Source organism: Giraffa tippelskirchi, chromosome 8 (assembly GCF_054371585.1).
Source record: "Giraffa tippelskirchi isolate mGirTip1 chromosome 8, T2T-mGirTip1v1.2.pri, whole genome shotgun sequence".
Classification (NCBI taxonomy): Eukaryota; Metazoa; Chordata; class Mammalia; order Artiodactyla; family Giraffidae; genus Giraffa; species Giraffa tippelskirchi.
In genome coordinates this window covers 22,836,032-22,853,876 of record NC_137282.1, presented here as the reverse complement: position 1 = coordinate 22,853,876, position 17,845 = coordinate 22,836,032, and the positions used below count along the sequence as shown (strand labels likewise).

Here is a 17,845-nt window from a genome sequence, read left to right as displayed (position 1 = left end):
TACCAAAACCAGACAAAGATACCACAAAAAAAGAAAATTACAGGGCAATATCACTAATGAACACAGATGCAAAATTACTCAACAAAATACTAGCAATCCATGTACAACAATACATTAAAAAGGTCATACACCATGATTAAGCGGGATCTACCCCAGGGATGCAAGAATCTTTCAATATCCGCCAATCAATCAATGTGACACACTCTATCAACAAATTGAAGAATAAAAACCATATGATCATCTCAGTAGATGCAGAAAAGGCTTTTGACAAAATGCAGCAACCTATTTATGATAAAAACTCTCCAGAAAGTGGGCCTAAGAGGGTACATGCTGCTGCTGCTGCTGCTGCTAAGTTGCTTCAGTCACGTCCGACTGTGCGACCCCATAGACGGCAACCCAGCAGGTTCCTCTGTCCCTGGGATTCTCCAGGCAAGAATATTGGAGTAAGTTGCCATTTCCGTCTCCAATGCATGCATGCTTGCTAAGTCGCTTCAGTCGTGCCCGATTCCATAGACAGCAGCCCACCAGGCTCCCCTGTCCCTGGGATTCTCCAGGCAAGAATACTGGAGTGGGTTGCCATTTCCTTCTCCAAGAGGGTACATACCTCAACATAATAAAGGTCATATGACAAACCTACAGCTGGCATCATACTCAATGGTGAAAAGCTGAAAGCATTTCCTCTAAGATCAGGAACAAGTCAAGGATGTCCACTCTCACCACTTTTACTCAACATAGTTTTGGAAGTCCTAGCTACAGCAATCAGAGAACAAAATGAAGTTCAGGGAATCCAAACTGGAAAAGAATGAAGTTAAACTGTTACTGTTTCCAGATGACATGATACTATACATTGAAGATTCTAGATGCACCAGAAGACTACTAGAGCTCATCAATGAATATGGGAAAGTTGCAGGTTACAAAATTAATACACAGAAGTCTGTTGCATTTCTATACACTAACAATGAATGACCAGAAAGAGAAATTCAAGAAAAAATTCCATTTAACATTGCATTAAAAGAATAAAATACCTAGGGATAAACCTACCTAAGGAGACAAAAGACCTATACTTCAAAAACTATAAGATGTTGATGAAAGAAACTGAAGGAGACATAAACAGATGGATGTACCATGTTAATCCAAGGACATGCCATATTTGTGGAAGAATCAATATTGTTAAAATGACAATATTACCCAAAGCAATATACAGATTCAGTGCAATCCCTATCAAATTACCAATGGCAATTTTCACAGAACTAGAACAAAAAATTCTCAAAATTTGTATGGAGGCACAAAAGACCCCAAATAGCCAAAGCAATCTTAAGAAAGAAAAACAGAGCTGGAGGAATCAGGCCCCTTGACTTCAGACTATACTACAAAGCTACAGTTATCAAAACAGCATGCTTCTGGCACACACACACACAAAAACACAGAAATATAGGTCAATGGAGCAGGATAGAAAACCCAGAAATAAGCCCAGGCACCTATAGTCAATTAATCTATGACAAAGGAGGCAAGACCACACAATGTTGGAAAGACAGTGTCTTCAACAAATGGTGCTGGGAAAACCATCTTTTTCATGTAAAAAGATGAAATTAGATCATTTCTTAACTCCATACATTAAAAATAAGCTCAAAATGGATAAAGACCTAAATGGTAAACTGGATACTATAAAACTCTTAGGAAAACATATGCAGAACACTCTCTGACATAAATCACAGCAACATCTTTCTTAATCCATCTCCCAGAATAATGTAAATAAAACCAAAAATAAACAAATGGGACCTACTTAAACTCAAAAGCTTTTGCACAGCAAAGGAAACAATAAACAAAACAAAAAGACAGCTCACAGATTGGGAGAAAATATTTGCAAATGATGTCCTGATAAGGGACCAGTCTCCAAAATTTACAAACGGCTTATGACACTTAATAGCATCAAAACAAACAACCCACTCAAAAAAATGGGCAGAAGACCTGAATTGACGTTTCTCTAAAGACAACATATAGATGGCCAATCAGTTCAGTTCAATTCAGTTGCTCAGTTGTGTCCGACTCTTTGGACCCCATGAATCGCAGCAAGCCAGGCTTCCCTGTCCATCACCGACTCTCAGAGTTTACCCAAACCCATGTCCATCGAGTTAGTGATGCCATCCAACCATCTCATCCTCTGTCATCCCCTTCTCCTCCTGCCCCCAATCCCTCCCAGCATTAGGGTCTTTTCCAATGAGTCAACTCTTTGCATGAGGTGGCCAAAGTATTGGAGTTTCAGCTTCAACATCAGTCCTTCCAATGAACACCCAGGACTGATCTCCTTTAGGATGGACTGGTTGGATCTCCTTGCAGTCCAAGGGACTCGCAAGAGTCTTCTCCAACACCACAGCTCAAAAGCATCAATTCTGCGGTGCTCAGCTTTCTTCATCGTCCAACTCTCACATCCATACATGACCACTGGAAAAACCATAGCCTTGACTAGACGGACTTATGTTTGCAAAGTAATGTCTCTGCTTTTTAATATGCTATCTAGGTTGGTCATAACCTTCCTTCCAAGGAGTAAGCGTCTTTTAATTTCATGGCTGCAATCACCATCTGCAGTGATTTTGGAGCCCCAAAAAATAAAGTCTGACACTGTTTCCACTGTTTCCCCATCTATTTCCCATGGAGTGATGGGACAAGATGCCATGATCTTAGTTTTCTGAACGTTGAGCTTTAAGCCAACTTCTTCACTCTCCTCTCTCACTTTCATCAAGAGGCTCTTTAGTTCTTCTTCACTTTCTGCCATAAGGGTGGTGTCATCTGCATGTCTGAGGTTATTGATATTTCTCCCAGCAATATTGATTTCAGCTTGTGCTTCTTCCAGCCCAGCGTTTCTCATGATGTACTCTGTATATAAGTTAAATCAGCAGGGTGACAATATACAGCCTTGATGTACTCCTTTTCCTATTTGGAACCAGTCTGTTCTGATAGGCACCTTAAAAGATCGTCAACATCGCTAGTTATTTGAGAAATGCAAGTCAATCAAAACTACAATGAGATATCACCTTACAGTGGTCAGAATGGCTATCATCAAAAAATCCACAAGCAACAAATGCTGGAGAGGGTGGGGGGAGAAGGGAACCCTCCTGCACCGTTGGTGGGAATGTAAATTGGTACACCCACTATGGAGAACAGTACGGAGGTTCCTTAAAAAACTAAAAATAGAGCTACCATAAGACCCTGCAATCCCATTCCCGGGCATACATCCAGAGAAAAACATGGCCCGAAAAGATACGTGCACCCCAATGTTCACTGCAGCACTGTTTGTAACAGCCAAGACAGGGAAACAACCTAAATGCCTATTGACAGAGGAATGGATAAAGAAGATGTGGGGGATACACACACACACACAATGTTATATTACTCAGCCATTAAGAAGAATGAAATAAGGCCAATGAGGCTATCTGCAACAACATGGACGGACCTACTGAGTGTCATATTGAGAAAAGTTAAGTCAGACAGAGAAGGAGAAATATCACATGACATCCCTTATATGTGGAATCTAAAAACAAATGATACAAATGAACTTACAAAACACAGAGACTCGCAGACTTAGATAAGCAACCCATGGCTGTCAGAGGGAGGGGACACTGGGAAGGCCATGTTCACACTGCTATATTTAAAATGGATAAGCACCAAGGACCTACTGTTGTAACAACAGGAACTCTGCCAATGTTATGTGCCAGCCTGGGTGGGAGGAGGGCTTGGGGGATAATGGATACACATATATGTACGATTGAGTCCCTTCACCATTCACCTGAAACTATCACAACACTGTTAATCAGCTACACTCCAATACAAAACGTTTTTGGTGTTACGGGAAATAAAAACTAAACTAAAAAGAATTATGACAGTTACCAACTAACTGAAATCTGAAATTGGTATTACCGACAGAGACCTCAAAATTGGGGGCATTAAAACCTCAAAAGAAACTTCCTATCAGAGACTTCATGTAGATAACACTGAATAATATTAGAGACAATATTCTAACCTCACACTGTGCCCCCACTTCTGGATAAGAGATACCTCTACTACTGTTCCATGTATCCCTACATTATAGGGATAATAAAAGAACAATATCATATTGAAATATATTATTTATTAAAAGTACAAAAATAATGTAGGGTAACAAACCAAGCAAAAAATTATTAATGAATTCAGTACAAATCGGACCCAGTCAAGGAGGTGGGGGAACTACTTAAGGATAAAATCCAAGGGTCATAAAATGAAAATAAAGATCTCAGGAAAAGAGAAGCTATGGATAAAATCAAGAGGTGAATCAAAATCAAGAACTTGAGACTAAAGACGCTACAGTAAAAGACTAAATGTTGACTATAGTGTTTATTAAATACAAATACATTTATGTATTAAATTGAGAATAATATCTCCAGCAACAGAGAGTCTGATCATCTTTGTTTGCCTAAGAGGACCCAAACTATATTCACTGTCCTTGCATAATCACTAATATGATCTCCTTTCTCTCTCACAAATATCCTTGTCTGGATAAGGTTATATGGTCACTCAAGATTTATAACACTTACATTATGTTCCAAAATTAGAAAAAGTAATTTATCAAGCATTTGGAGACAGGGGAGGAAATGTAAGAGTACAAAATTTTTTACGTTTTCTACAGTATATAGTGAAATTAGACTTTAAGTAAAACACAGTATTATTTAAAGCAGCAGGTAATCTGTGCATGTCGAAGGAAAGAAGAATACTTATGTCTGCAACTTACTTTAAAAAAGGTGAACAGTGATGACAGGATAGACACATAACAAAGCAAGCACAGTATAATGCTGATTGTATTCAAAGAATCTGGGTAGTTGTGTTTCTGAGTATTCACTGTAAAATTCTCTCAACTTCTATGTACATTTTGAAGCACTCAAAATAAAATATTGTAGGAAAATGAAACTCACCTAATATTAATGACAGTTGTTTCTAGGTGATTAAATTCAGTGATTTTTTTTTTTTTTTTGCTCTCATCTGTGAACATTTCTATGTGGCCTTTTGTGATAGGGTATTATTTTACAAATGTCATTTTATAACCATAATGCTAGTTTCTTAAATAGTTGCCATGTTACCAGCTACATCACTTAGCCAACAAAAGTCCATATAGTCAAAGCTATGACTTTTCCAGTAGTCTGTACAGATGTACAGTTGGACCATGAAGAAGGCTGAGGACCCAAGAATTGATTTTTTTCAAATTGTGGTGCTGAAGAAGATTCTTGAGAGTCCCTTGAAATGCAAGGAAATCAAATCAGTCAATGCTAAAGGAAATCAAACCCTGAATATTCACTGGAAGTAATGATGCCAGAGCTGAAGCTCCAATACTGTGGCCACTTAATGTGAAGAGCCAACTCACTGGAAAACACCCTGAGATGCTGGGAAAGACTGAAGGCAAAAGAAGCAGGGGGCAGCAGAGAATGAGATGGTTAAATAGCATCACCAACTCAATGGACATGAGTTTGAGCAAACTCTAGTAGATAGTGAAAGATTGGAGGAGCCTAGCATACTACTGTTCATGGGGTCGCAAAGAGTTGGACACAACTTAGCAACTGAACAACAACAAAAATCACTTATCAGTTTCTACCATTAAATTATTAAAATAAAGCCTAGTATTGTCTCATTATGTCCCCAGTGACCAGCCTGGTACTTGACTCCTAAATGAATACTTGTATAGCCAAGTAACTAATGGAACAACTTACTGGAAATGCAGAAATAGAATAAAATAGCTCTCTCATAAGTAACATAGTCCTTGGCCAAGACACCCTTCCCCATCCCCTTGTGGCAGGGGAATTACTCTTTCAAAAACATTTGCTATTATAAGAGACAGCAGCCCAAGATGAAAGCTGATCATTAAAACTTGGAAGGAGTGTGTACATAATGTCCCATATGTTTAGTGGTAATATTCATTTGGCAATAATATTACAAAAAGAAACATTTTTTCCATTTCACATATGCATGTTATATTTGGAGCTAAGATGTGTGTCCATAAAAAGAAGATTAGTTAGATCATAAAATAGTATTAAATGAAACACTATCACAGTCATTAACAAGATGAGACAAACTTACCTAAAAGGACAGTCACAACTTACCTTTAAGTAAATCCAAAAGGATTACTTATTACAACACTATGTACAGAACCATTCCATATTTTAAAAATAAACATGTATGCCTACTCACTCATTAACTTATCTTATACACTGTGAAGTAAAGTGAGGTGTTAGTCACTCAGTTGTGTCCAACTCGTTGCAACCCCATGGTCTGTAGCCCACCAGGCTCCTCTGTCCATGGGATTCTTCAAGCAAGAATACTGGAGTGGGTTGCCACTCCCTTCTCCAGGGGATTTTCCTGACCCAGGGATCAAACCCGGGTCTCCTCCATTGCAGGTAGATTCTTTACTGCTGACACACTGTACATGCTAAATATCTTAAAGGATATACAGCAAATTGATAGTGGTTTATTTCTAGAGGAGAAGATTATAGGGGTATATTGTATTCTACTTTATAAATTTCTGTGTTATTTGAAATACTCACTGTATTACTTTATAAACAACAGTTATTGCCAACTGGAAATACACAGTGAAAGAGACACCCAAAAAAAAATAGTTAAAAGGCAAGACATTCTGATTGTTCTAGGAAGAAATGTGTACACAGCCAGGGAATGCCTCAGATATTGTATGGGTCTTTGCTGTTCCGATATAACCTTCCTATCTGTGGACTGACTCTGCTCTCTTGGAAGCTTTGTTCATTTCACTTCAATCTAATCTTTACTTTCTGGTCAGACAGGTATCTGAGAAAATGAAGACATTTCAATATGTTCCAACTTGAACAGTTACCACTACATTCATTTTTATTGATAAACAACTTAGATCATTTCAGTGAAAATGACCTGGAGTAAGTATCAAAAGTTCTTCTTCAATAACCAAGATTTTATGTATCTCTTTACTAAGAAACTGAAGAAAGCAATTCCAGATATTTCAGATCTAATTTAGTGAACCATTAGAAAGAAGAGATACAAGAAACCAATATAAACTCAACAAATAAAACTATTTTCCTGAGTCTAGTAAGATACAATTTTGAGCCCTTCTGGTGATAAACATGCCAGAAATTGACAAATTTAGGGCTATTAAGTTACTGCAGGGGAACACAGTCCTAACCACGTTAATTGAGTTTTCATTCTGCTACCATAAACATCAATTGCTATTTAAAGGCTTACTTTTACAGTCCAAGTACAAGGTTGGCCAAAAGGTTCATTTGGGTTTTTCCATAAACCCAAACAAACCTGTTCAATGCAATGGAAAAGCAAAAAGCAGACATATGTTTGAGTTAGTCAGAAAATATCAACTATAAAATTATGTACAGGAGTAACCCATACATACCTGAAGCAAATGAAAGAAGTTAGTACCCTTTCAACTAACCTATCTCTGTACCACTTCTTTTTATCTCAATGTTTTCAACATTACAGGTATGTCTGAACACTTTTATTCCATCTTATTCTCCTCTCTCCCATTTAGGTAAAAGTATCTTTTCTTTTAAATCTATCTTTATATCTATAGACACACACCAAAACAGGTACATAAAATCATCAACAATATAAAATATAGTTTTATGGTTTAATTGGCATAATGTTCTTTTCTAATTTCATACTGAAACTTTTAAGCCAAAGTTTTTAGAAATTTATGCATGTTGACATATATATGTATAATACATTTATTTCCATTGCTGTATTTCTAAGAATTATAAGCATTTTTAAAATTCTTATGAACAATGAGCACTGTTCACAGTTTTGAGACTCTCTCCATAAGACTTCTTAAACTGGATCTTCACTGCTTCCATAATTAGAATTAAGGGAGACCATAAACTTGGAAAAGGATAAAAATACATTTTCATTTTCACGAATCTCTAACTAAAATTTAGCATTTCAATTATAAATGGAAATAACAAATACCAGAGAATAAACAGTATCTGTGACTCTGTGACCAATGAAAATCAGAGGTCTTCTCTTTCATTCTATTTGACAGTATCTATATGACAGTACATTCTATATAACAGTATCTCCAGATACTGTCATACTCCTCAATACTTAGAACTCACAACAGTCATCAGACCTGTCATTAGATTCTTGTTATGACTTCAAAAAGAAACAAATATTATTGCATCACATTCATATTTTGACAACAATATTTCAATTAGGTTATCATCCTTTGTACTTCTACATACATTATTCATTTAAAAATTATTCTGCAGAGGCAGTGTGGAAGATGGCGGAGGAATAGGACGGGGAGACCAGTCTCTCCTCCACAAATTTAGCGAAAGAACATCTGAATGCTGAGCAAACTTCACAAAACTACTTCTGAAGGCTGGCAGAGGACGCCAGGCATCCACAAAGAGCGCATTATCTTCAAAAGAGGTAGGAGAAATTATAAAAGATAAAAAGAGAGACAAAAGAGTTAGGGACGGAGACCCGTCCCGAGGAGGGAGTCGTAAAAGAGGAGAAATTTCCAAGCACCAGGAAACCCTCTCACCGGCGGGTGTGGGGGAAGATTTCTTATCTCGGAGGGCAACGTAACTGGGAGAAAAAATAAATAAAACCCACAGATTACGTGCCTAAAGCAACTCCCAGCAAAGAACCCCAGACTCTCGCATCATCCACCACCAGCAAGTGGGGGCTGAACGGAGAGGAGCGGGCGGCACTGCCTAGGGTAAGGACCAGGCCCGAGTGCCCTGAGGGCAATCTGAGGGAGCTAACGTGAGATAGTAACCTAAACTGTGGGACAGCCAGAGAGAGAGAACTATCCCGCGAAAAGCCCAACTCTAAGGCACTGCCGGCCCGCTCACAGAACAAAGGACTGAGCGATACCAGAGGAGAGCTAGCCGGCTGCGGACCGCCCCATCCCCCGCCGGACACAGCAGGCAGGCAGGGCCCGCCAGAGCCGGAAAGGGGCAAACTCGGCCCCAGAGAGGGCACCCCCTACCAATCTGCAAACAGGCTCCCAGTTTCTAAGCAAAGACTGCCTGAGATCCCGGAGGGTCGACAGCCGCCGGGAGGGTCGCAGCCAGAGATCAGCTCCCCAGAACCGACACAAAGCACACCGGAGCCGGGCGCGCCCGTAAACCGAGGCGGGGTCCAGGGAGGTGATAAGCCGCACCGACCCAACAGGGGAGAGCGCGCTCGCCAAACTCCTGGCCACCCGAGCAGCTCCGACCGGGAACGGCACAAGCCGCGGGCGAAACAGAGTCTGCGCCTTTGTGGAGTAACCGGGAGCCTGAACCTGAGCGGCTTAGACCTGGGAAGTGCACGCAGCTCAGGGCGCGCTCCCCGGCCGAGTAACCTGAAGCCTGAGCAGGGTAGACGGAGAAAGCACACACGCCGTGAGCGGGGGCGAACCCAGTGCGGCCGAGACACTGCGAGCTTACCACACACACGCCAGGTTTGCAGTGTTCCTCCCTCCGCACAGCACGATTGAACAAGCGAACCTAAAGAGATCACCTCCACCGCTTTGTTGCAGGGCGGAAATTAGATACTGAAGAGATCTCCACACAGAAGCCAAATAAACAGAGGGAAGCGTCTTCGAAGTGACAGGCCAACAGATTAAAATCCCTGTAGTTAATACCGACTGCATTGAAAGGGACCTATAGATCTTGAAAAGTATAAGCAAGAACAAGCATCTATCTGAAACTGAGCAGTCCCCACACTGCTCACAATAGCGCCAGAGAAAGTCTGGGATATATATTTTTTTACTATTTTTTTTTAATTAAAAAAATTTTTTTTCTCTTCTTTCCTTTTTCTTCAAGTCCTCTATTACACCTTTAACTTTCATTTTCATAACCCACTATTAACTTGCAAAAAAAAAAAACCCCTATTTTTGAAGCAAACTGTATACATATATCTTATACCTTTTGTGTTTTCTTTTTTTACTGTTTTTTTCCTGTTTTACTTTTTTTACTGTTTCTTTTTCTACTGTTTTACTGTTTTTTTTTCTTTTTACACTGTTTCCTTTTTTTCTTCTTTTTTTTATATTGTAAGTTTTATAAGAGTCTAACCTCTACCCTTGATTTTTAATCTTTGTTTTACATATTTGATATCAGTTTTGTACGTTTAAGAACCCAATCTTTAGGACCCATTTTTACTCAGGAGTGTGATCACTGGCCTGGTTACTCTCTCCCCCTATTGATGCTCTTTCTTCTCCCCCAGGGAACCTCTATCTCCCACCCTCCTCCTTCTCTTCTCAACCCAATTCTGTGAATCTCTGAGGGTGTTCTGGGTACCGGAGAACACTTCAGGAACAGGATACTGCCCAGATCTCTCTCTCCCCTCTTGATTCCTCCCTTTCTACTCATGCTCACCTCTATTACCTTCCTCCCCCCTCTCTATGTATCTCTGTGAACCACTCTGAGGGTTCCAGACTGTGGAAAGCACAGAGGGAAGTGCTTACTGGCTAGATTGCTCTCTCCTCATTTGAATTTCCCTCTTCCCCTCCTGGTCACCTCAACCCCGCCCCTCACCTCATCTCTCCATGTAACTCAGCGAACCTTTCTGGGTATCCCTCACTGTGGAGAATCTTTTCACCATTATCCTAAAAGTTTTATTATTGATGCTGTATGGATGGAGAAATCTTGAGGCTACTGCAAGAATAAGACTGAAAGCCAGGGGAAACATTAAATAATAAGAGACCATCCAATAGCCTCCACATATACACTGAAACCAAGCTCCACCCAAGAGCCAATAACTTCCAGAGCAAGACATACCACGCAAATTCTTCAGCAACGCAGGAACATAGCCCTGAGCATCAATATACAGGCTGCCCAGAGGCACACCAAATCCATAGACATCTCAAAAATTAATACTGGTCACTCCATTGCACTCCAGAGAGCAGAAATCCAGCTCCACCCACCAGAACACCGACACAAGCTCCCCCAACCAGGAAGCCTTGACAAGCCACCTGTCCAACCCCACCCACAGTGAGGAACCTCCACAATAAAGAGGAACTTCATACTACCAGAATACAGAAGGGCCACGCCTAACACAGCAATCTAAACAAGATGAAAAGGCAGAGAAATACTCAGCAAGTAAAGGAAAATGTGAAATGCCCACAAAACCAAACAAAAGAGGAGGAGATAGGGAATCTATATGAAAAAGAATTGAGAATAATGATAATAAAAATGATCCAAAATCTTGAAAGCAAAATGGAGTTACAGATAAATAGCCTGGAGACAAGGATTGAGAAGATGCAAGAAATGTTTATCAAGGACTTAGAAGAAATAAAAAGGAGTCAATATAGAATGAATAATGAAATAAAGGAGATAAAAGACACTCTGGAGGGAAACAACAGTAGAATAACGGAGGCAGAAGATAGAATAAGTGAGGTAGAAGATAGAATGATGGAAATAAACAAAGCAGAGAGGAAAAAAGAAAAAAGAATCAAAAGAAATGAGGAAAACCTCCGGGACCTCTGGGACAATATGAAACGCCCCAACATTCGAATCATAGGAGTCCCAGAAGAAGAAGATAAAAGGAAAGGCCATGAAAAAATACTCGAGGAGATAATAGTTGAGAATTTCCCTAAACTGAGGAAAGAAATAGTCACAGAAGTCCAAGAAACCCAGAGAGTTCCAAACAGGATAAACCCAAGGCGAAACACCCCAAGACACATATTAATCAAATTAACAAAGATCAAACACAAAGAAGAAATATTAAAAGCAGCAAGGGAAAAGCAACAAATAACACACAAGGGGATCCCCATAAGGATAACAGCTGATCTTTCAATAGAAACCCTTCAGGCTAGAAGGGAATGGCAGGACATACTTAAAGTAATGAAAGAGAATAATCTACAACCCAGATTACTGTACCCAGCAAGGATCTCATTCAGATATGAAGGAGAATTCAAAAGCTTTACAGACAAGCAAGAGCTGAGGGAATTCAGCACACCAAACCAGCTCTCCAGCAAATGCTAAAGGATCTTCTCTAAACAGGAAACACAGAAAGGATGTTTCAACACGAACTCAAAACAACAAAGTAAATGGCAATGGGATCATACTTATCAATAATTACCTTAAATGTAAATGGGTTGAATGCCCCAACCAAAAGACAAAGGCTTGCTGAATGGATACAAAAACAAGACCCCTATATATGCTGTCTACAAGAGACCCACCTCAAAACTAGGGACACACACAGGCTGAAAGTGAAGGGATGGAAAAACATATTTCATGCAAACGGAGACCAAAAGAAAGCAGGAGTCGCAATACTCATTTCAGATAAAATAGACTTTAAAATAAAGGATGTGAAAAGGGACAAAGAAGGACACTACATAAAGATCAAAGGATCAATCCAAGAAGAAGACGTAACAATCATAAATATATATGCACCCAACGTAGGAGCACCACAATATATAAGGCAAATACTAACAAGTATGAAAGGGGAAATTAACAATAACACAATAATAGTGGGAGACTTTAATACTCCACTCACGCATATGGATAGATCAACTAAACAGAAAATTAACAAGGAAACACAAACTTTAAATGATACAATAGACAAATTAGATTTAATTGATATTTACAGGACTTTCCACCCCAAAACAATCAATTTTACCTTTTTCTCAAGTGCACATGGAACTTTCTCCAGGATAGATCACATCCTGGCCATAAATCTAGCCTTGGTAAATTCAAAAAAATTGAAATCATCCCAGCCATCTTCTCTGACCACAATCCAGTAAGATTAGACCTCAATCACAGGAAAAAAACTATTAAAAATTCCAACATATGGAGGCTAAACAACACGCTTCTGAATAACCAACAAATCACAGAAGAAATCAAAAAAGAAATCAAATTATGCATAGAAACGAATGAAAATGAAAACACGACAACCCAAAACCTATGGGACACTGTAAAAGCAATACTAAGGGGAAGGTTCATAGCAATACAGGCGTACCTCAAGAAACAAGAAAAAAATCAAATAAATCAACTAACTCTACACCTAAAGCAACTAGAGAAGGAAGAAATGAAGAACCCCAGGGTCAGTAGAAGGAAAGAAATCTTAAAAATTAGGGCAGAAATAAATGCAAAAGAAACAAAAGAGACCATAGCAAAAATCAACAAAACTAAAAGCTGGTTTTCCGAGAAGATAAAAAAAATTGACAAGCCATTAGCCAGACTCATCAAGAAACAAAAGGAGAAGAATCAGATCAACAAAATTAGAAATGAAAATGGAGAGATCACAACAGACTCCACAGAAATACAAAGGATCATAAGAGACTACTACCAACAGCTATATGCCAATAAAATGGACAACTTGGAAGAAATGGACAAATTCTTAGAAAAGTATAACTTTCCAAAACTGAACCAGGAAGAAATAGAAGATCTTAACAGACCCATCACAAGCACGGAAATCGAAACTGTAATCAGAAATCTTCCAGCAAACAAAAGCCCAGGACCAGACGGCTTCACAGCGGAATTCTACCAAAAATTTAGAGAAGAGCTAACACCTATCCTACTCAAACTCTTCCAGAAAATTGCAGAAGATGGTAAACTTCCAAACTCATTCTATGAGGCCACCATCACCCTAATTCCAAAACCAGACAAAGATGTCACAAAAAAGGAAAACTACAGGCCAATATCACTGATGAACATAGGTGCAAAAATCCTTAATAAAATTCTAGCAAACAGAATCCAACATCATATTAAAAAGATCATACATCATGACCAAGTGGGCTTTATCCCAGGAATGCAAGGTTTTTTTAACATCCGCAAATCAATCAATGTAATACACCACATTAACAAATTGAAAGAAAAAAACCATATGGTTATCTCAATAGATGCAGAAAAAGCCTTTGACAAAATTCAGCATCCATTTATGATAAAAACCCTCCAGAAAGCAGGAATAGAAGGAACATACCTCAGCATAATAAAAGCTATATATGACAAACCCACAGCAAACATTATCCTCAATGGTGAAAAATTGAAAGCATTACCCCTAAAGTCAGGAACAAGGCAAGGATGCCCACTTTCACCACTACTATTCAACATAGTTTTGGAAGTTTTGGCCACAGCAATCAGAGCTGGAAAAGAAATAAAAGGAATCCAGATAGGAAAAGAAGAAGTAAAACTCTCACTGTTTGCAGATGACATGATCCTCTACATAGAAAACCCTAAAGACTCTACTAGAAAATTACTAGAGTTAATCAATGAATATAGTAAAGTTGCAGGATATAAAATTAACACACAGAAATCCCTTGCATTCCTATACTCCAGTAATGAGAAAACAGAAAGAGAAATTAAGGAAACAATACCATTCACCATTGCAACAAAAAGAATAAAATACTTAGGAATATATCTACCTAAAGAAACAAAAGACTTATATATAGAAAACTATAAAACACTGATGAAAGAAATCAAAGAGGACACAAACAGATGGAGAAATATACCGTGTTCATGGATTGGAAGAATTAATATAGTGAAAATGAGTATACTACCCAAAGCAATCTATAGATTCAATGCAATCCCTATCAAGCTACCAATGGTATTTTTCACAGAACTAGAACAAATCATCTCACAATTTGTATGGAAATATAAGAAACCTCGAATAGCCAAAGCAATCTTGAGGAAGAAGAATGGAACTGGAGGAATCAACCTGCCTGACTTCAGGCTCTACTACAAAGCCACAGTCATCAAGACAGTATGGTACTGGCACAAAGATAGAAATATAGATCAATGGAACAAAATAGAAAGCCCAGAGATAAACCCACGCACCTATGGACACCTTATCTTCGACAAAGGAGGCAAGAATATACAATGGAGAAAAGACAATCTCTTTAATAAGTGGTGCTGGGAAAACTGGTCAACCACTTGTAAAAGAATGAAACTAGAACACTTCCTAACACCACACACAAAAATAAACTCAAAATGGATTAAAGATCTAAACGTAAGACCAGAAACTATAAAACTCCTAGAGGAAAACATAGGCAAAACACTCTCCGACATAAATCACAGCAGGATCCTCCATGACCCACCTCCCAGAATATTGGAAATAAAAGCAAAAATAAACAAATGGGACCTAATTAAAATTAAAAGCTTTTGCACAACAAAGGAAACTATAAGCAAGGTGAAAAGACAGCCTTCAGAATGGGAGAAAATAATAGCAAACGAAGCAACAGACAAACAATTAATCTCAAAAATATACAAGCAACTTCTGCAGCTGAATTCCAGAAAAATAAACGACCCAATCAAAAAATGGGCCAAAGAACTAAACAGACATTTCTCCAAAGAAGACATACAGATGGCTAACAAACACATGAAAAGATGCTCAACATCGCTCATTATTAGAGAAATGCAAATCAAAACCACAATGAGGTATCATTTCACACCAGTCAGAATGGCTGCTATCCAAAAGTCTACAAGCAATAAATGCTGGAGAGGGTGTGGAGAAAAGGGAACCCTCTTACACTGTTGGTGGGAATGCAAACTAGTACAGCCACTATGGAGAACAGTGTGGAGATTCCTTAAAAAACTGGGAATAGAACTGCCATATGATCCAGCAATCCCACTGCTGGGCATACACACTGAAGAAACCAGAATTGAAAGAGACGCATGTACCCCAATGTTCATTGCGGCACTGTTTACAATAGCCAGGACATGGAAGCAACCTAGATGTCCATCAGCAGACGAATGGATAAGGAAGCTGTGGTACATATACACAATGGAATATTACTCAGCCATTAAAAAAAATACATTTGAATCGGTTCTACTGAGATGGATGAAACTGGAGCCCATTATACAGAGTGAAGTAAGCCAGAAAGAAAAACAACAATACAGTATACTAATGCATATATATGGAATTTGAAAGATGGTAACGATAACCCTATATGCGAGACAGAATAAGAGACACAGATGCATAGAACAATTTTATGGACTCTGAGGGAGAAGGTGAGGGTGGGACGTTCTGGGAGAATAGCATTGAAACATGTATATTATCATATATGAAACAGAACACCATTCCATGTTCGATGCATGAGACAAAGGCTCAGGGCCGGGGCAATGGGATGACCCAGAGGGATGGGATGGGGAGGGAGGTGGGTGGGGGGTCCAGGAAGGGGAACACATGTAAACTCATGGCTGATTCATGTCAATGTATGGCAAAAACTATTACAATATTGTAAAGTAATTAGCCCCCAACTAAAATAAATAAATTTATTAAAAAAAAAAAAATAAAGTATATGCTCAGTAAAAAAAAAAAAAAAAAATTATTCTGCAAAGAAGTGCATAGGCTTTGCCAGACTTAAATCTGCCCACAGCACATAAAAAAGCTAGTAATAAGATATTGCCAAACGGTATATCCAAAATAATTATGCTAATTTAGTCTCATCAACAATGTATGAGCTATTTTCCTACATCTTTATCAACACTAAAACTGGCAGATTTTTTAAAAAAATTTTCAGTCCAATGAACCAACAGAATCTCAGTCTTCTTGTAATTTCCATATCCCTGATGGTCAATGATATTACATGCATTTTAATATGTTGGGTTTACTAACCACTCAGGTTTCCTCTATGAATTGCCTGTTCAGACCACTTACCTATTTTTCAATTGAGTTGTCATTTCTTATCAAATTGTAGTAGTTCCTTACTAGTAATTAACTAGTAATGCATTAGTCATTAATATTAATCATTTGCATGAGTGACAACTATCTTCTATCCTCTAGGACTTGGCATAAAATTTTGTTCATGATGTCTTCTGTCATACCCTTCTGCTCCTTAATGTGGTCAAAATCAATCTTTTCCCTTATAATCTGCATTTCTTTGTAACTTATTTAAAAAGACCTTCTCTCTCCTTTGACATCATAAAATATTCTCCTAAACTGGTAACATTAAATCTTTATTTTTGTTATTTTTATTTATGGTATGAGGTAATACTCTAATTTTATTTTTCTACAGATCACTTTCACTGTCTTTTTTCTTTGCATAAAACAACAAAGAAATAGCTAACAGATACTGAATGCATGCTACATTCTAGGCACTAGAGTTAACAGTGTGTGTGTGTGTATGTGTGTGTATATGTGTGCGTGTGTGCATGAGCACATATTGTTGCAAAGATGAGGCAATTTGCTCAAGACACAGACATGGTTACTTGTGCTGACTGACCACAAACTCTATACTGCGTATCACCTCCTCACTCTACCATTAGAAACTGCCTCTAATAAGCTCAACAATACTTTTAACAAGTGAGTGTAAAGTGTGAAGCTGTAAAAAATGCAATCATTTGAAAAATTGTAGGGAAATAAAAGCTATTAAATATTTTTCATTATATCTGTATTAAAGTTCATTTAATAGAGATGTTTTGCCAGAGAAATCAAATTTTATCATATACTCTATACAGACTCCACAGAAAATTAGTAGTTATGGTAAACAGCAGGCAATAAAAAAATTATTTACTAGTAAATGAAGTTCTATATAATCCAATACTGATACTGCATTTCAGTTAACTCTGGAAACTAAAAAACCACAATAAAAATAACAACAGCATCTGAATAAATTCTTACAGTATCTTCAAAGCAAATATATTCATAAACATTGGTATGAAACAAGCCACAGAATGCAGTAAATGCATAACAATTCCTACGAGGCTATAGGTAGTCACAGATTGTGTTGAAAAAAACAAATTTTTCAGAGAGAAAAAGTGGCCCAAAGCATGAAAGTCGTTCAGTCATGTCCAACTCTTTGCGACCCCACAGACTATACAGTCCATGGAATTCTCCAGGCCAGAATACTGGAGTGGGTAGCCTTTCCCTTCTCCAGGGGATCTTTCCGATCCAAGAATCAAAC

General features: G+C 38.4%; 1 protein-coding gene across 14 annotated transcripts in view; it reads right to left on the bottom strand.

Annotated features, from left to right (window-relative positions):
• Positions 1-17,845, bottom strand: part of TUSC3 (tumor suppressor candidate 3) — a 207,411-nt gene that overhangs the window by 137,398 nt on the left and 52,168 nt on the right. Inside the window, exon 1 of one of the 14 annotated variants that reach the window (XM_081521498.1) lies at positions 7,978-8,121. The exons of the other annotated variants lie outside the window; for them this stretch is intronic. The gene's annotated coding sequence lies outside the window, so the exon portion shown is untranslated. Of the gene's footprint in view, positions 1-7,977; positions 8,122-17,845 lie in introns of those variants that run through there. 14 annotated transcript variants of the gene reach the window in all.